We start from the raw sequence: 20,362 nt of genomic DNA on the forward strand, positions 1-20,362 counted from the left end.
TCTAAGACGAGAAAAGACATCTGAACAAATTGTGCGTTTTGAAAGAGCTGACCAGTATATACAAAACAACATACTTTTACCACCTCACTGTGACAACTTAGAAATGCTTATTGCAAGATTTGGTTGAACATGCAGCTAAACTTTTAGAATATCTTCTCTGGAGAGTAGACAATCCACGCCTTACACTTATTAAATAATTGATTTTGGTTTATTGACATTTGTAGACTAGTTTCTCTCACTTTACAGCCAGTTATTGTCATTGTGTACAGATTCTATGAACTCCACTGTTATTCTCTTCACGGTGTCATGTGGTATAGTCCAGGCTGGCCTTGACCATAACAATCCTCCTGCCTCAGCCTCCCAAGATTATATGGAGAGTTTTTTTTTCAATTTATTTCACTACCCCCTCCCAGTCTGCTCTCTAACATATCCTCATACCATCCCTCCTCCCCCATCTCTAAGAGGATGACCCACCCCCTACCAGGCCTCCCCACTCTCTGAGTGTTCAAGTCTCTCAAGGGTGTGTCTTCTCTCACTGAGGCCAGACCAGGCAGTCCCCTGCTATATATGTGTTGGAGGGGGGGGGGTGTGTTCCTCATATCAGCTGGTGTATGCTGCCTGGTTGGTGGCTCAGTGTCTGAGAGATCTCACGGGTCCAGGTTAGTTGAGACTGATGGTCTTCCTATGGGGTCACCCTCCTCCTCAGCTTCTTCTAGCCTTTCCCTAATTCAACCACAGGGGTCCCCAGCTTCTATCTATTGGTTGGGTGTAAATATCTGCATCTGACTCTTTCAGCTGCCTGTTGGGCCTCTAGGAGGGAAGCCATGCTTATATGGAGTTTTAAAACGCCCTGAAGCATGGAAGCCACAGTCACATCTGTCGTATCTTGAGTGGCTTTGCCTGGTTGTCACCACTCAAGGTGGGACCCTGCTGATGAGACTCCATTAGAAGATACTGACACAGTGCGTTTATTCCCGGACACACACTCTATGACTTAATATGTTACTTGCAGGATATAGTTCTATATTTTCTGCCAGGTACTAGTGAGAACAATTCTTTCTTAAGATATCAGGCTCCTAAGTAGAAGACAATTCCACGGACCAGTTTTCCCGCTCTGCACCCGAGGGCTTGTGTCTAGTGCAGTTTCCCTTACTTCCAAGATGGAGCAACGGGGACATAGTCATTTCCCAACATGAACTTTAATCCCACCTCTTACCTGTCAGGCTGCCAGGTGAGTTAATCCCGTGGGCAGGAGGCATGTTATTGGCAGCCAAACCATGACACATAGGGAGAACCAGCACCATTTAACTAGACATGGAAATCGCCACAATCACGCAAACCCAGCTACGCTGCCTCCAGTTTCCAAACTCCCACCCTAAACTTGCATGGGACAGGGCCATGCATATGAAGGAGAGAAAGCCAAAGCAAAGAGCACAATCCTTTCAATGTAACGAGGTGTCATCTCGTCCATGGGTAGATGTGACAAAGTCATATCACCACTTGTACACATCTCCTGGGATCTGAAACAGGGAGGCGTTATGGCTAAGGATTTTTTTTTTTTTTTAATTTTAAAGAACAAGTATCTTTTCTAGGTACCTCCATTCTGTGCAGAATGACCATGGCAAGAAGGCTGGGTTAGGCAGTGCTGGTGCCAAGGGCTCATGAACTTGAACTCAACTAGATGGTCAAGTGTCAACAAGTATCAGAGCAAAGCGGCACCTTACTCACTACTCGAGAGAGGGTGCTCGAGACAGAAGCAAAACAGCAAGAAAGGTGATCAGGGAGGAAGGTTGGGGGTTGGGGGGAAGTTAAGTCTCCAGACAGAGATTCAAGCCTCGAGCAAGAGGCACCACAGAGACACCCGAATTCCTCAGAAGTGATTTGATCTTGGTTTCTACAGAGGCTGCTGTGGGGCTTTTCTTGAATTCCCAGGCATCACTCTGCGACCTCACAAAACTCGGTCTTTCAAATAAGCCTCAGCACTGTGGTGTGTGTGTGTGCATGGGTTGTGTGGTGTGCGTATGCTCTGTGGCATGCGTGTGTATATGCTGTGGTGTGCGTGTGCTCTGTGGTATGTGTGTGTGTTCTGCGGTATGTGTATGTTCTGCGGTATGTGTCTATGTTCTAGGTTCTGTGTATGTGTGTTCTGTGGTATAATTCACTCTGTGGTCTGTGTCTCTGTTTGTCTTAGCTACATTTTTGTTGCCGTGATAAAGACATCACAATCAGGAACAATTTATGAAAGCTGGTTTTTCATTTAGCTCACAGTCCCAAAGGGATAAGTCTACTCTGGCAGAGTAGAGAGGCGTGGCCACAGGTAGGGGATACAACAGCAAGAACAGGGTGCTGGCGGTTCACATCTTGAGCTAAAAGTGTGAAGCAGAGAGAACAGGCTGCGAGTTATGGAGCTTTTTTAATCTCGATGCCTGCCTAAGGGGAGTGTTGTTTCTACTGTGGAGGGGCAAGTGGGCCGGCCATCTTACCAATGTGATGTTCTCCATGATGATTATTTAATAAGTAGACCTTTTAATATAATCCTACAAAAGAAAAGAAACCCAATCTTTCTTATAAATAAATAACTGCATAAAACATAGTGCTCTTAGCCCAGGTGCCTTGGCTTTTACCTGTACACAACAAAATATAAAAGGTTGAGGCAGGAGAATCATGAGTCCATGGGCAGCCTGAGATACAAGGAGAGATCCTGTCTCAAAGAAAAAGAATCAAACATCAATAGTCCCTCATATTGCCTACATTGAAACTTGGGTTCAAGAGAAAGATGCTAAGCCAAGTGGGAAGTCCCTGGATTTTCCTGAGTGGGGTTCATTGCCATTTGTTGGACCTTTGCCCTTCCACAAGTGGGAACACAGTCTCTGAACATCTGGAAAGCCTGAGATTTGAGGGCCTTCCTTCTCCAGACTTCAGGGTGAGAACTGCCTTGCTTAATGCTTTCCCAATTAGCTCCAGGCCAATTCAATTCCTATGCTTGATTACTACAAAGTATCCCTGGAGAAGAAAGACACAGTCATTGCCATCATCACCATCATCACCACCATCATCATCAAAACCACCACCACCCTCACCTCCACCATCATCATCACTACCACCATCTTCATGGTGGATGGTGAAGAAGTTACCTATCAACAAACCTTCACTTCCCTTCAGTCAAATCACACTGTCTCTTACAGCATCGCTTTCCCGATTCATAGCCTTCACAAGACCCTAGACTGCACAGATCATGGGAAGACGAATGCAGATGAGCAGTCATGATACCCTTGCTCGCCCACCCTCAGTTCCAGACATACCAACACCTCCAGATACTAACAGGTATGTATACGGTAGCTGTGACTGCTTCTACCTTGGCCTGATCTCCACCTTTTTGTTAGATGTGTATATAAATGTCAGGTGGCCAGGGACTGAGGAGATACATAACTGGGTAAAGGGCTTGATATAAAAGAATGAAGAACCCAAGTTCAGTCCCCAGAACCCACATTGAAATAATTTAGATATTGGGGTACTCACTGATGACCCCAATGCTGAGCAGGTGAAGATGGGTGTGTCTCTGGGTCCCACTGGCCAGACAGCATAGCCTACTGAGTTCCAATGAGAGACCTTGTCTGGAAATTCAAGGCAACCAGTACCTGCGAAATAAGACTGTTCCCTAGCCTCCAACACAGAAGCACTCACATGCATGTGTATGCACACACACACACACACACACACACACACACACACACACACACAACCACACTTCAACTTTCTGGATGGAAGGCAGAGACACCTTGTTAATTCTGTAACAGTAGCATCCACTTGTGCTACTTTGGGTTCACACACAAAGAAGGTTCAATTACATCATCTTATTAACTGATGTGTTTATTTGGCTTGGAAGAGCATATTCTTGAAGGTGCCAAATCCATCTGACTTGCTCTGCCACCGCTTAGGTGTGGCTAGCTTTCCTTACCATGGTGTGCGAGATCTTCCTGATGTGGTGTGGCCATCTCATCCAGCCTCAGTCTGAGCTCCAGACAACATGAGAACATGGGACCATTGACTTGTGGGACACGCTACCCACCCGGTTCAAGGCTATCCCAACTCCGGAGAAGGGCTGAAATTGAATGTGGTGACTTGAGCTTGTGGTAACTACATGTCCGAACTAGGTCTCCCATCTGCTTGGTTCCCAGGAATGCCTCTTCTTTTTATTGATGGGCTTGAGCAAACACAAATTTGAGATTCATCTAGAGATATCCAATCTATAACTGTTGAGCATACAAGTAGCTCTTCCTGGCAAAGCCTTGGATAGATGTCTGCATGGTCGATGGATTTGCCTGTTTCCTGACATTCTCCTGAGAGAGATGCCTCAACTGTCTGTCCCTCCTGGGCTTCTCTGTATCATTCAGCTTCATAGTGTCACTAACATAGACAGTGGCAGTCTATAGAGAGGGGAAAACAATATTATTTTTTATGTGCAATCTATTTTGATCGTAATTTTATGCCCCCAGAAGGTGACCATAAGGTGACCTCCTGTTGTGGCTGATTTTACATTCTGGTGACTTGATACCATGCAGGTACATCTATCAAACCTTCTGTTTTATTGTTTTATAGAATGTTCTGGAGGTTGCTAGAATACCCAAGCCTACCAGCTATGACTAAGTTGCCCGAACAGTTTGTTGTCCATGTGTGACCATGGTACTGCCAAAATTAGTGTGGCCTGGTGAGCTCTCAGTGAGGTTTGGAGGTTTCCCTAAGCCTCAGGAATTTAACAGCCAAGTAACGATGGGGACAATTAATTCTGCCTTTATTCCCTTCTCTTTTGGCTGATAGTGCTTTGGTTTTAATTTAATAAAATAAATGTACTTTAAAAAAAAATAAAGCAAGCTGAGCATTGCATCCAAGAACCCCACAGGCTGACTGTCAGCTTAAACCAATCTGAAAACTATGCCTTTTAGTACAGACATTGGACATGAAAAAGACCTTGTGGGTCATGAAGCCACCCCCTGCCAATATCAGAGAGGCACTGGGCTGCTTTGGGGGCCGTGATTGTCTCAAATTCCCTTCCATCCAAATCAGAGGAAGGTTGGGCCAAGTCTGCCTCCTGTTAGTCACGCCCTGTGGGGTGAGACGCAGCCATTGCGCGAGTCCATAGCCACTCACTCCAGCATAGCCCTGCTTCCCAGTCCTTCCTGATCAAAGGGAAATAAAGCCATCACCCCCAGCCCTACCTGACTCTGGGATTTGGCCAAAACTCTGAGCCTAGACTGTGAGTCTTAAGGATGTGCTCTGGGAAGCTCAAATATCTTCAAGAAATCCCACACCAGGCCCCCCACATAGCGTGATGGAGATGGCTCCACCCACCTCTGTTGTTAATCATATCTACCCCACAGTGGTATGTCTGAACATCCACTTTAGCTCCAGCCACCTCTCCATCAAGGGAGAATGGTCCTTCCTAATTAACCTTGAAGACCATGTGCCTGTACACCAGCTGGCTCTTATTGTTTAGTTTAGGTCCTTATACGGGCAGAGATGGGTGTTTCTGCTTGGTTTTAAAATACATCCTTATTGCTAGAAGATATAGCTCAGTGTCTCTTTGTCCAGTAAGCTTCGGCAGGCTAGCATCCTTTGAGGAATATTGACTTTTGATAACCCGGCTAGTGCTTGCTGCTCCATTGAGCTGGTGATTTGGAACAGGCAATCTGTCCTTCTAGTGTTCCCCCACATTGTTTGACATCGGTGACAGTTGTAGAAAAGAGTTGACTCTCAGGTTTTTTAGAAAAAGATGACAGGGTAACGGAATGGGGCATCCCAGAGGCCCATGTCTTAGATTATTGGGGAAGAGACAGTGTGAGACCTGAGCATGTAGGAGGACAACCCATCCCCATACTGTTAACAGATGCTGTGGGTAAAAGCATGTTTGTCCTCTGGCCATGATAGAATAACACCCTTTCTACTCAATTTTCTGCCAATGCACAAGTTCTGCTACCAAAAGTCTAGAAGCTCGCTGAGTCCGTTTGTGGGGACTGGTCTGGTTAATTCTATTAATTAAGACTGGTTCCGCTTACTCTTATGTGACTTCAGCTCTTCTCATCTTACAATCATTATGAATCATGAAATCCACTATGGATATTTGTATGCATTTTCTGAGAACTGCAACAGGGATTCCTTGTCTGGAAACAGGCTGCTTTTTCCCTCTTCTTATATACAATAATTTATTTTTTTTAAAGAGAATTAGAAAGTCATAAGAATCAAATATAATCAAATTACAAGGAGGCTGTTTAAATAGTAAGGAAGCACTCAGGATACAGAACCAAAAAAAGGTGTGAAGTAAGTTATTAAAAGTTAAGTCTGTAGGGGCTAGGGAGATGGCTCAGTGTTTAAGTGCTGGCTGAAGAATGGGAAGATGGGAGTTCAGCTATCCAGAGCGCCAGGTAAATGTTGGGTGACTGTGGAGGCCCATCTGTATCACTAGTCTCAGAGTTAAAAGCAAGGGATCCTGGAGCAAGCTGTCTATCAAGGTTAGACATGTAAGCAAACTGTGGGCTTGATGGAGAGATCCTGCCTCAGTGCGCAATCTGAGAAAGGATGGAGAGCAATTCTTGACCTCAATCCCCCATGTTCACACGCACTCACACACATTCACACACACACACACACACACACACACACACACACACACACGAGACATAACGTGCACATATGCATATACTCCGTACTACACACATATGCATGATGGAAAGTCAGTCTCTGAAGACTCAGTGTGTGAATTTATGATGGTTTGGATGGTGAGAAGAAATCATCACGGAGATGCCTCTAACACAGCCCCTCAGGATCCTTCAGAGCTTCAGTATGACAGGGCCAGGACCTCGTGTGAACTACAGAAAGTTATCCCTCATTGCTCTGGAGGCTCAAAGTTCAAGGTCAAGGTACTGGCAGCTGGCATGCTTTTCCAGAGAACCCTGGCTTCTTGCCTTTGCGCCACCTCTTCATGCTGCCGGCCCTGTGTGCATTGCTCCATCATGTTTGTCTTGATTACCCTGACCTATGAGGGCATCACAGTTAGGGCCACACCCATGTCAACCCCACTCAACCTCTGTCACCACATGAAAGGCCTTACATTTAAGCACAACTTGAGGTCTCTGAATGTGCAGGACTTGACACATTAATTCCATTGGCCATGAAGGATCCCTTCCCCGATTGTTTCCAGCATTCCCAGCTACTTCTCCTACACTCAGCGCTGGCCTCAAGCTGCTGTTGTTATCATCATCATCATCATTATTATTATTATTATTATTATTATTATTATTATTATTATTGGTGGGGGACATGGACCTTGGAATTCCGTCTTCTATGATTCACCCATATCACTCTTCCCATGAGGCTCATGGATGCCACCCCAAGAAGCTGCTCTGGCTTTCCATAGTTTATATAATCAGCTCCTCCCCCCACATACCTCGTACTGAGTCCTCTCCCACCTTGCCACCTTTCTGTCCTCACACTTCATGCATAGTCCTTCTCCTCAAAATATGTTCGCCTTGAGTGTCTGGCTTCCCGAGGGCCAAAGGAATCAAAGTTCAGATTATAGGAAAACTTTGTATGCAAAATTAAATGCAATTGGATTGCTCTGCCAAAATAAAATGGTCAGCAGATTTATTTATTTTAACACATGAATTCTCTTTCAAGGGTTAGCATACACTACCCTGGAAGACTAGATTTACAATGGGGATAGAAATATGTAATTTGAAAGCTGAAGATTGAAAAACAATTAATTACTTGAATGTAAAAGTAAGTAGTGAGCCCAGCCTCAAACTTAAAGGGATATTTCATTGTGAGTTCCAGGAGGCAAAGTGGCTTCAAACCTTCCTAGAGTCACCAGTAACTGTCTGAGAGCAGGCACATCTCTCGAGCTTCCCAACTTCTGGACACTTTGTATCTCCTAAACACACAAGGTCCTGAAAGTGTTCATAACAGCCACATTATTTGGAACTCATTAACTAAATTTGGTGCACCTAGAACTCATCCTCAGAGCGAAGCCAGAGGAAGGAGGCATTCATGCAGACACCGGGTCAAGGTCAAGGGTCTAGGGGTCCTTCTGCTATGACGTTACAGAAGAGAAAACTCTTCCCTGACATTGTTGGAGAAACACCCTTGCCAAGGAGACCTCATTGATCTTGGAGGGGGATGGGTGGGATGAATGTCGAAGTCTTCTGGGACACAAGGAAAGTACAGACCTCGTTCACACATGAAACAAATGAGTTCAGAGTCCAGTCAGACCATGACTCCCTCTGAGCATCTCTATCCCCTCGCTCTGCTGTCTAAGCTTCTATGGCTTAAATGTCTACTCCCTTGGCACAGTGTGATCTACCTGGTGGTCTCTTAAAATGACTCTTTTAAGTTTAGCTCCCAGGCAAATTTTACAGAATTCATGGGAGGAAACTGAGCTGAGGAACCTAGGAACATGGAGAGATGGGAAAGAAATAGTTAGAAACTGACAGGGCACTGGAGCTCAGAGTTTCAGTTGTGCACATTCGAAACGTACACGGGATAAGTGTGGAACAGTGCTGTGGCAAACAGCCAAGACTCTGCAGCCAGCACAATGCAGGCATGTGATGGAGTCCACAGAGTCCTCGCATGAGACGAGACTTCCTGTTACACTCATTCCGAGACCCGGCTTGACTCCTCGTCTGACTGATGGCATGGCTTATCTCACCTCCGTGAGGCAACTCGCAGTGGAGAAGAAAGCATGAACTTTGCAGTCTCTTTCCTTGAAGTGGCAGTATGATGCCAGGACTCTTGGGCCAGAAGGAACGGAGGCAAGAATTCTAAATCTGTAACTCTGGAAGCTGTCAGAGCCATGAAGGGTGAGTGACAGTAGCCACTGGGGGAACTTGACCCATGACAGGTGTTCATGGTATGAGATCAAGAATGGGACCAGGGGTTGAGGGAGTGCACATTCTCTGGACACCTTGGGGAATATCCTTCAGTCCAGAGTGAGATTCACTCCACCATCCAATCATCACTTCTTGTGGTTTGCTCACATAGACTGCTTCTCTAACTACTGTGTACAAGAAGAGCTTGTGTGTTCTGTGTGGGTTCAACACCTCCCCCCGGTCAAGCTCTCCTCTTATTGCTCTGGGTCTGAATTTCAGAATCCTTAATCCATCACTAACAAGATCAAAACAAATCGAGGAAGAAGAGGACTTGATGTTGTATGCGCATCCACGTACATGTAGCAAGGATGAGATCGCTGTCAGGCCTCTTATGTGATTGCGGCTCCACATGAGTATGGCATCCAGTGATACCAGAGCCAGCTTCAGTTTTTTTGTGAATTACCTAAGGAAGCATCTCTCAGAAGCAATCCCCATCCTCTGAAGGGTGCCTGTGCACTGTTTCTCCACATTCCTCTATACCCTGCCTATGGAAGGTGCAGGGCACAGGGAACTCTAGGCAGGAGATATCCAGGATGCAGGTTCTCGGGGGAATTTGGGGATGTCACCTTACCTATGACCTTGAAAATAAGACTGTCTTTGAATATTGAATATGCCCACCGACAACTCTGGCTCAGGGAAGTAGGTAGCTTGAATTAGAGAGAGCTTGTCCCTAACATTACTGGGCTAGTCTGGGTTCCGTTTTTAATAGGATAAAACAATCATTTGGTAAGACTGTGGTAGTTCAGGGAAGATTTGCCTGTTGGTGTGTTTGTGTAAAGATTGGGCTCTGGATACTGGAGAGATGGCTCCTGGAGAGATGACTCAGTGGTTAAGATCACTGGCTGCTCTTTCAAAGGACCTGGGTTCAGTTTTCAGTACCCACAGAACAGCTCCCAACCATCTGTAACTTTAGTTTCAGGAGATACAATGTCCCTTTTGATCTTCATGGGCATTAAGCACATTCCTAGTATGAATACATACATGTAGGCCAACATACATATACATGTAATAAAAATAAATTCATCCTAAAGAATTGCATCCTAATAGAAAGATTAGGCTTTATCTGTGTGAGTGATCTACTTTGATCAGGTCGGGACACACTATGTGAAATCCAAGGCAAAGTGTACCAATGTTCTGCACAAGTTTGGCGGCCACAGAAGGAGGTGGGTGGCTTGCCTGGGATGCCTGGAAACAGGGTGGAATGAGGGAAATTACTGGTCCCATAAAACTGACTTCCCCACAGTCCCAAGCAGGATCTCCAAAAAGGAAAACAAGCAGAGGTACCCACAGACCCACACGGGAGCCCGGGGAGGTCAGAGGGAAGCAAAGACAACGAAGCTAAGGATGTTAGAGACAGAAGAGGAGGCATCCACTTTCTAACTAGTTCTGTACTTGGAGTGGAATCCACCCTGGCATGTGCAGCACGTGGTGTGTGGTCAGGTCGGATCACTGCCCAGCCTGTTTGGAACTCAAGCCCAGCAACCTTCCCCCCAAAGCAGAGCGTGCGCTGTGATTTGTTGTCTGGGAGGGACATCTGTGGTCTCCATGCTCCAGGCTCAGGCTCTGGCAGGACATCACGCCACCCAGACATTCAGCTTGTCCCTCCGTCTGCTCAGGGTAGCCTGCAGCCCACAGGTCCAGCCTTAGCCACCTGGGAGGCCACATGTTAGGGTGCATGAAAATATTCCTAGAATAAGATGTTATTTGTCTATTTATTCTGTAGCCAAATGACAGAAGGTAGCCATGGTAGAAGCTAGCAGCATTTCCAACTGCCAATATCCTTGGTGTTCATAAAGCCTGGTGTCTCTCCTTCACTGTGTACAAGCGCAAAGCGCCCAGGATTCTTAAGTGATTACACAGTATCAGCCAAAGCAAACTTTCTTTTGGCTGAGACCTGCAGGATGCTAGCATGCCTGTAAGAGTGTCACATGTGGTCACAGAACACAAAGACCCATGTCCCTCCAAGTCTTGGGTTGCATTTTATCTGTCCTCATTCATTTAGCCAATCAGAACCAGAGATATCATGCGGAGTAAATAAAAATAGAGCTGTTTTGCTAAGGCTTCAACATCTGTGTGGGTTTAGTCTGGGGTCTCAAGATCATGACCTCTCTCTTCTTAGGCACAATGATCAGTTGAGTCCTCTTTTTCCATATATGCATTTACACTGTAGCTTAAGGATTCCATCATGAAATGATCTGCTCAGAGTGACTGGACATGACCTCTGCCATGAAAATGACATTCTCCTTGTTATAGACTTAAGAAATCACACTGTAAGGACCCATGTGTCAGGGCATATATAGTGAGCCCTCTACCAGTTAGCAACATGCATGCCATCTTATGAACTCTCTAGATGCACAACTGAACAAGATACTAAGAAACAGCGATTGGCCATCCATCCATAAATCAGATTTCTGTGTCATTGCATGAAGGGGAGGCAGAAAGACTGCAAGAGCTGGAAGATGGAGGGGTGTGCCGTAGTTTGCTGTCTTCTGGGCATGATGTCGTCATTGTACTCAAACAACAGCCACGGTCACCCACACAGGACTTACAAAAGCCCATGTCAGCATCACCCCCTCACCCCTTACTGAGCAACTATTGGCAATTGATAGCTGCTGAGGGAGGGGGATTCATTCACTTTTGAGGATGTGACCTCCAATGGGCTCCCCAGGCTCCAGGGGATGACCCCAGATGCATGCAGCCAGAACTGGGCTTAGTGGGTTATCAATAACAAAAAAGTGTGTAATTGGAAAGGGGCCATGAGGTAAGGGAATGAAGAGCAATTGGAAGCAGCAGAAAGATGATCCCACCATATTTCATGTATACACATATAAAGACTTCAAAAATAACGAGAATAAAGAAAATAGGATAATTTTTGAAAGAACTCCTCATCTGCAGCAAACGTAAAATCTGTTATTTTTAATTTATCCCTTTATTTATCTCTCTATTCAATCGTGAAACATTTCATCTGCCCCAAACCTATGTATGTGGTATAGTCCAACTGTCTTTCATGTGTGCATCACGTTTTCCGCTTGTGTATGGTGTGAACCACGCTTAAAGCTATAGAGAAGCAAATGAGTGCCTACACGTGCAATCACAGCTACAAAATAAGCCATTCTACAGTGTCGAGCCCACAATGTAGATCAAGATGGCTTGCATTTGAAGGTATTCTATTGGGTGTTCTTTGTAATTTCTTACAGCCTGTTTTCTGCAATCCTTGGACGAAAGGCATGTGGGGAAGCCATTTTTGCTTCATTTGAAAGATGACGAGGGAAAGATCAACTTTCATATCTGGATTGATCTGAAAATAGGATCCCCACTACACTGCGTCACTGGTCCACAGGACTAAGCTTCCCTCCCACAAAGGTCATGGGGATGAGTTGCCAAGCCCCGTAGAAGAAATGATGCCATATTCCTTGTGCAGGCTTGGCAAGTTCTTTAGTGAGTGTAGAAGTCTGTTTCTGCTCCTCACAATGTGAGGGACACCACGGTGTGGCACAATGCCATAAGGAGCCTTTTCAGAAGAAAATTGTGCATAATATAGTTGGGTCAATGCAAGAGAAATTGTCACAGTGTTCTACTTGTTGTTCATAACTAATAAATTCAGTGCTAGAGAGCTGGCTTGGTGGTTCTGAGAGCTCATTGCTTCTCCTGAGTACCAGACTTTGATTCCCTGCTCCCACATCTGGTGGTTCATAATCACCTGTAATCCAAACTCCAAGAGATCAGATGCCTGCTTTTGGTCTTTACAGGTACCTACCACACATGTACTCTACACAGACACACAGACACACAGACACACACACACACACACACACACACACACACACACACACACACACACACACACATACACGCACAGAGTGAATAAACAAATAAATGTAAATGTTTAAAAAATACTATCAATTTCTTAGAATGAACTGGCTGTCCAAGAGTTAAAATAATCTTTACATAATATAATAATCTATATTTTATTACATATTTATTTTACTGATGTTATATCATTATAAAGTATTCATAAGGTATAATGCATTATACTATATGGGATATTCGGTGATATACTGAGTATCCAGCCTATTTGTCTTTGTTATCTAGTTTGAAAACCTGTTTTATTTTTAGCTCCTTAATAAGCAGGGTTGAGTTAGAGTATCACTATCTATCATTCAAAATAATTTATCTACAGTTTCAGCAAATCTGAATTGGCTTTTAAAAAATATTATTTGTTACTGTTATGTGTGTGTGTGTTGCATGTGTGCCAGGTCCACTAATGCCATGGGACATGTGGGAGGTCAGAGGACACCTGTGTAGAGTTGGTCCTTCCCTCTACATTTGTGTGTGTCTCCAGGGATAGAACTCAAGTCACCAAGTAACACGGTTAAGCAACTTCACTTGCTGAGAAATCTCAAAGGCCCAAGAATGGACATTCTTTGGGAAATAAAAGCTAAGGTTGTCTCTTTCCTCTTGAGCAGTAGCTGTGAATTTCTGGGTCATGACCCATATGACGACCCACATGATGCCTAAGACCATCCTGAATATCAGATATTTACATTACAATTCACAAAAGTAGCAAATTACTATTATGAAGTAGCAATGAAAATATTTTTATGGTTGGGGGTCGCCACAACATGAGGGGGAACTGTGTTAAAGGATCTTGGCATTAGGAAGGTTGAGAACCATTGCTCTAGACACAGTGCCTTCACCAAGAGGAAAGACATTCAAATAAGAAGATAATAATGGCAAGCACCAAGCAAGGAATTATAATAGGGGGAAGGTCGGAGGAGGACCAAGATGTAGGTCCAAGTTCTCTGCTCATGTGACACCTCTCTGAAAAGGTCCCTGAGCTGAATAAGACCCGTCTGTTGTGCACATGGTGTTGGAAAAGAGAAATTCAGAGGTCCTCAGCCCAGAGGGCATTCAAAGGGGATGCTCAGAGACTTGGAGGAAGTGCAGGGAGGCATGGATGATGGGCAGGAATCTTGGCCCTCTGGGCTCCTGGAAAGAAGAGCTGGTCCTTGAGCTTCAGCAGGGAGGGTGTTATGATAGTAGTGCTGTGATGCCGTTTGCGTTTCAATGAACATCATTCTGTCTCAAAATGGGTTGACTAGGAGGCTATCCAGAAGAAGAGAAATGACCATGATCATGACAAAGAAAGGTGCCAATAGTTGACCAAATGAAACTAATCAGAAAACTTCAAATGCATTCAGGGGGTGGGTACCAGCATGTGCTGACAGACTGGATTTTATGGAGTGTGGGGAGACACTAGAAGATATTGGTACATCTTTTCAAGAGATACAGGAGTGAAGAGGACAAGAATTAGTTCCAGGTTTAGCAGCTCTGCCTCTCTGTCTGACTGCCAAGGCTGCTTTGCAGTTTTCCACATGGATGGGAGGAGACCAACTCCAGGCAATGGTTTAAGGATCCCTCTTCATTTTTAGGCTCACAACCTTTGCATATCTGGGTCCCTGGGCAGAAAGCCTTGCATTCAGCCTGTAAGACTCATTTCCTCTTCTTTCAGGTCAGGCACTACAATGCCAGGAATGGACTTGTAGGACCCATGTCAGCAAGTTCTGAGTTCCAGCAACTCCAAGCAGCTGGGATCCTGGCCTAGAAAACAAGGTGGGGACAGGGAAGGCCGCTTCAGTTGGAAGCCTTGCACTGAGAGCTACAAACAGCCACAGTTCTGACATAGGAGGACCATCTTTAATCATAAGGAACAGCAGAAAGGCAGGAGGGAGTGGGGTTCCTCTGAATGAGGTGTGCAGAGAGAAAAAAAGGGGGCCCCAGGAAGAGCTGGCAGAGGTCGCATTATGTCTGTAGAGGAGACTTCAGACAAAGGTACACAGACCGTAATGTAGGGGCCCAGAGAAGATGGGGTTGAGGTTACAACATTAGCCTAGAGGAGGAAAAAATACTTTGGCTAGCACAGCAAAAGAGTCTCTCTCTCTCTCTCTCTCTCTCTCTCTCTCTCTCTCTCTCTCTCTCCTCTCTCTCTCTCCTCTCTCTCTCTCTTCTCTCTCTCTCTCTACAGAAAAAGAGTCTCTCTCTCCTCTCTCTCTCTCTCTCCTCTTTCTCTCTCTCCTCTCTCTCTCTCTCTCTCTCTCTCTCTCTTTCTCTCTCTCTCTCTCTCTCTCTCTCTCTCTCTCTCCCCCCCCTTTGGTTTTTTTTTTTCGAGACAGGCTTTCTATGTGTAGCCTTGGATGTCCTGGATCTCACTCTGTAGACCAGGCTGGCCTCGAACTCAGAAATCCACCTGCCTCTGCCTCCCAAGTGCTGGGATTAAAGGCGTGCAAAACCACCACCTGGCATAGGAACAAAGAAACAAAGAGATAACTCTTCCCTAGCTAAGGTAGAAATGCAGAGTGAACCTAGCCTGTCTAAAAGGAGGCTGTTGGGAGAATTATAATATGAAAATTTAGTAAATATATTCTACTTAGCTCAGTATATCTTTAACATTATTTTGAAATGCAACGAACAATGATAATTTGTACTCTTTTCTTTTTTTTTCCCAGCCAAGTGGTTGGCACTTGGTTTAAATTAGATCCGCAATACATTAACTCAGGTACAACGACCTTCAAAGCACTTAGCACCCTTATGTGTCAGTAGTGGCAGGAAGAGACTTTTTGAAACTCAAATGTTCTAGAATCTCCGTTTGAAAAACTAACCCATGATTTCTTATGCAGGTTTCTCACTAATACCAAAGGTGTTGGACCCGGAGCAAGAAGAACTCCATCATGGGTTCCCTCTAGACTCCCTCTGTGACCCCAAGTTCTAGACACCAGTGACAGACAGATGAGTTTCCTCACTCTTCCTAAATTGGGCTGGATTACAGGATGGCTTTTTGTTGGAAGACTCAATGAGTTAATATTTCCATCTATAGCACTGTGGGGAATTTGGAAGGCTTGCATCAGCCTGCTAGATTTGGTCCTGGACTTTATATTTTCTCTCACAAGTGCAGCTGCTCTGCCCAGAACAGACATCCCATCAGATAGGGAATGCTGGCTGGCTTAGTCACTCATAGGCAGGAAGAAATCTTGCAGAGAGTCTCAGGTCCATGGGAAGTGGGCAGGGCAGCTCCGTCCTATTAGTCAGGCCTGAGCCCAACAAGGCCTGGGGCATCATCAGTGATAAGAGGTGGCTTGGACCAAATCAGGTGGATCATCTTTCTCTTTCCCAAGTTACTTCTTGTAGAAGGTGAGGTGTGGCGTGGACCTCCCTGGTCTGCCTACAGCTCAGAGTGTTTTCTCACCCTGACTCCATGAGAAGCCTCAACCAGCAGAGCTTTCCTTACTTCTGCTTCACCTCTTAGAGATGAAGCCAACATGCAGCAAGCTAGGAGCCCACAGTGCTAGGGACAGAGAGCATAGAAGACATTTCCCGTGCTGCAGAGGACAGAGGCTTTCTGTGACAGCAGATGTACAGACCACGAGAGACACAGAGGTTATGTCTACAAGCACGCATCTGCGTCTTCAAAATTGACAGTTCTTGTGGCTGAGAGAAAGCTCTCAGTCAGCAAACTGCTTACCTTTCGATCATAAGGACTCAAGCTCTATCCACAGAACCTACCTACAAAAGCCAAGTTTGGTGGTTCAAGTGAAGCCAGGACATTATTATGTATGGCTTGTTCATCACCCTGTCTAACCAAACCAGTGAGCCCCAAATGCCAAGAAAGACCCTTGTTTTCAAAAAGAATTGGAGATCAATAGGAGAAACATTGGTCTCTGGCCTCTGCCAGCAGAGCACACCCACACTCTCACATTAGTGGGCATATGTGCGTGGGTGTGCATGGACGTGAACTTATCTATTTTCATGCACACACATACATGGACACTTTCTCAAAGGTCTCACTTTCTAAGATGCTGAGTGGGTTTGAGAGGAGAACATTTATTTGGAGAAGTCACAACCAGTTTCATCCTGCCTGTTGCCAATTCTGTACCTTTCTCATCGTTATAAGAGCATCACCAGGCACCTTGGCTTTTTTAGTGTCCTTTCTCAGGAGGTTTTTAAGCATACTTTCTTTATGTTGATGTAAGCAGGTACTCACTTGTCCTGGAAACAGTGAGTTCAGGGAACATGGCCCTGCCGGTGAACTTCTCTAACTCACTCAAGAGCACAGGCATCTGTAGCTACCTGTATGAATGGCTTAGAGGATGTCCTCAGCCAGAGGCTGCCCCCAAACTCAAAATCTCTGGCTTCACACATGCCCTATCAACGCTTTATCTTCTATACCTTCTATGATTCATCTTTCATCATAAAGTTACAGATGCCAGTCATGATGGTTCATCTTTACTGCCATCTCCACTGGCCTTTGAATCTCGTAGGAAACACCCCTAGGCGTGGTCGTGAGGTAAGAGTGCTTCCTGAGAAGTTTAACTGGCAATGAGAGGATCCACTCTGAACAAGAGTGGCAGAATCTCATGAGCTGGGGTCTCAGAACCCCCCCCCCCGCGCGCGTGCGCAAAAAAAGAAAAAATATTGAAAGATGACTACTCGTATCTCTCTGCTTCCTTCCCATGGACCTAGTAAAACCACCCACTGTACATTAAACTACTACCAAAAGTAATGTAACCAGCAGGCCGACTGTGCCATCAAGACTTAAGCCAAAGTAAACACTTCTAAAGCTGTTTCTTGTTAAATAGTTGGTCACAGAGAGGAGAAAAAACAATTAACATCAGAAAGCCAGCCATGGAGAGCAGCCACTGTCTTTGCCATGGTTGCTGAGCAGAGCGGTTGGGAAACGCATTTCTGAGTCCCCATGAGGATCTGAACCTGCCTTTGTAACAGCAAACCAAGTCACTCTAAGGCCCGTTTGTGATTGGGAATGTCCTGGAAGATCTTTCTTTGTGGCACAGTAGAATACACTTAGGTGCTTTGAAAAACTCAATCCAGTTCTTGTGTCAACTGTTACAAAGTGACGGTAATGATTTATTATTTGGCATTGGATGCCTGGTATGGCTACATTAAAAGTTCCCAGAAGACACTCGTATTTGGCCAGAGTGGAAACTCACTGGACATTTAGGCTGCGACCTCTGTACTGGCAGCCTTTATAAAGACTAAATTCTCAACAGTCTTCTCCCCCCAACACACACACACACACACACACACACACACACACACACAGAGCTGACAAGCCGTGCCCCAAGGCACAATATTGAATGCCTTGTCACACCCCCAGCTTTAACACCTTGAAATTGAAACCTCTTTTAAAGAAGCTCTCAGGAAGCTTGGTTTGCTTTGCTTTGCTTTGCTTTGCTTTGCTTTGCTTTGCTTTGCTTTGCTTTGCTTTGCTTTGCTTTGCTTTGCTTTGCTTTGCTTTGCTTTGCTTTAGCTTCGCCTCCCCTCCCCTCCCCTTCTCCCTTCCCCTCCCCTCCCCTCCCCTTTTCCCTTCCCCTCCCCTCCCCTCCCCTCTCCTCCCCTCCCCTTCCTCTTCTCCTTCTCCTTCTTCCCTTCCTTCCCCTTCCTCTTCCCTTCCCTTTCCCCTTCTTCCCTTCTTCCCTTCCTTCCCCTTCCCCTTCCTTCCCCTTTTTCCCTTCCCCTTCCTCTTCCAGTCCCCTTCTTTCCTTCCCCTTCTTTTTTCCTTCTCTCTTTCCTTCTTTTTCTCTATTTTTCTTCTCAGTCCAGTTAATTCACTTTGCTTCAGCCTTTGCTCACTAGCAGAAATACTGATGTTGAGGTCTGGATGCAGAGTAAGTGTCCTTGTGGATTCAGCCCACCATGCTCACGGCCTCCACACCTCCCAGTCCCTCATACTGACTCTGCCCATATTCCCCATCCCATAGCCCAACAGTCATGTAAATTATTATCATTTTGAATGTATTCTACTCTGTGGCTTCATGGGAACAGAGCAGGTTGGACCCTGGAGTGGAGGTGGTCTGGGTCCCTTCATAGTCTATAGAGGGAAAACTAAATGCATAGTTTTCTTTTTTCATTATTTTTTTCTTCACTAGTAAATACCTTCCCTGTTGACAGTCTAATTTATTTCCAGGTAAAAAGTTCAAGGCTGGAGTTTCCTTTGGGACCCAGAAATGAGTTGCAGTGATCATGGCCAGGCAGAGAACACATCTGCAGAATAGCACAGGGCCAATGATGGGATTCAGGCGAGGGACCCCAGGCCACTGGTCACTTCATGGGGCACAAGCCATATTATTTTCTCCTGAAATAGTTTCCACTGAATACACTCCTACTAACCCAATTTGCATGGTGGGTACAAATTTCCTGGACCATTTTGCAGGAATCTACATTTAGATAGAATATTTTATCAAGTCCCAAACCCTGACATTTTCTGTGTTTCTTTTCCCTCCTCTTTTTGGACAGGTATCGAGTGACTTTCTAGTATCTCTGTTATGAAGGTCACAGCACCCACGATAAAATTTTAAAGTACATGAGTCTCATGTTGTCATAAAGCAAAATAAAAACGAGTTGTTAAGACCCTTGAGACCGACCAGTCTGTAGCCACAGTGAGCATCACCTGCCCTAGTTGTCCTCTTCTTTGAAGGTCATGCATCTCTCTGCCTTATGCTGGCAGGTCAATAAGAAATTTGTAAGTAAGTGACTTAAGTATGTATGTATGCATGCATGTATTTATACATGCCCTTGAACTCTTTCTATGGCCTCCACCTCCCAAGAGCTGGAATCCCAGGATGTATGTGGTGCCCAGATAGTCTTTCATTTTTATAATGGTCCCCTCTGCTCCATATCTGGATCCACTGCCAATTTGGCTAGAATTCTGAGTTCTTCATCTGTTTTTAAAGTAATGTTTTTATTTACTATTTGAAAAGTTCCTAGGTATATCTAAAGTATTTTGATCATATCTGCCCCCACTACTTCTCTCTCAGCCCCTGTATACCTCCACGTCCCTTCCAGCTTCCTGTTCTTTAAAACTTATTTGTTTATGACCTCTAAGTGTGTAATCAGCATTGATCATATGTGCACATGTATGGCCCCGTTCCCTGGGACCTGGGGGATCTCCTAGTGATATATCCTGAAGAAAGAGTTCTCTTCATGTGTCTAGCAGATGTCAACTGCCAAAAGATCCTTAGCAAGGGACGGGTCCCCAGGATTTCCATGCTGGAATCTTGACTGGCTTGATCTTGTGCGGGTTTTATACAGGTGACCACATGTGCTGTGCGTTGATGTGTGTATCAGCCCTGTCGTACCTGAATAACAGCACTTCATAGCTCTTTCCTATTCTACAGATGTTAAAATTTCTCTACCCCCTTTTCCAAGACGTTCCTTAAACTTGCTGTGTGGGGGAAGGTTGGTATAGATGACCCATTCATCAGTGAGCACCGGTGGTAACTTCTTCTCTGCACTTGGAAACACATGGGCCTCTGCATCAATGACTACCAGTCCTTCAACTAAGGCTGGGGGCAGAACAAATCTATGCGTGTAAGCCTAAAGGTTTAGAACTCGGTTTGACATCACGTCCACCGAGCAAAGGAACACAAAAA

The 20,362-nt window shown here is 45.2% G+C and overlaps 1 long non-coding RNA gene across 1 annotated transcript; it reads left to right on the top strand.

Moving 5' to 3' along the window:
- The first annotated feature begins 2,264 nt into the window (after window positions 1-2,264).
- Window positions 2,265-15,764, top strand: 1700013N06Rik. The gene is made up of 4 exons (XR_381900.4): window positions 2,265-2,317; window positions 3,186-3,324; window positions 14,431-14,531; window positions 15,596-15,764. It is a non-coding gene; the product is annotated as an RIKEN cDNA 1700013N06 gene (long non-coding RNA).
- Window positions 15,765-20,362: the final 4,598 nt, after the last annotated feature.

Source organism: Mus musculus, chromosome 12 (assembly GCF_000001635.26).
Source record: "Mus musculus strain C57BL/6J chromosome 12, GRCm38.p6 C57BL/6J".
NCBI classification, from domain to species: domain Eukaryota; kingdom Metazoa; phylum Chordata; class Mammalia; order Rodentia; family Muridae; genus Mus; species Mus musculus.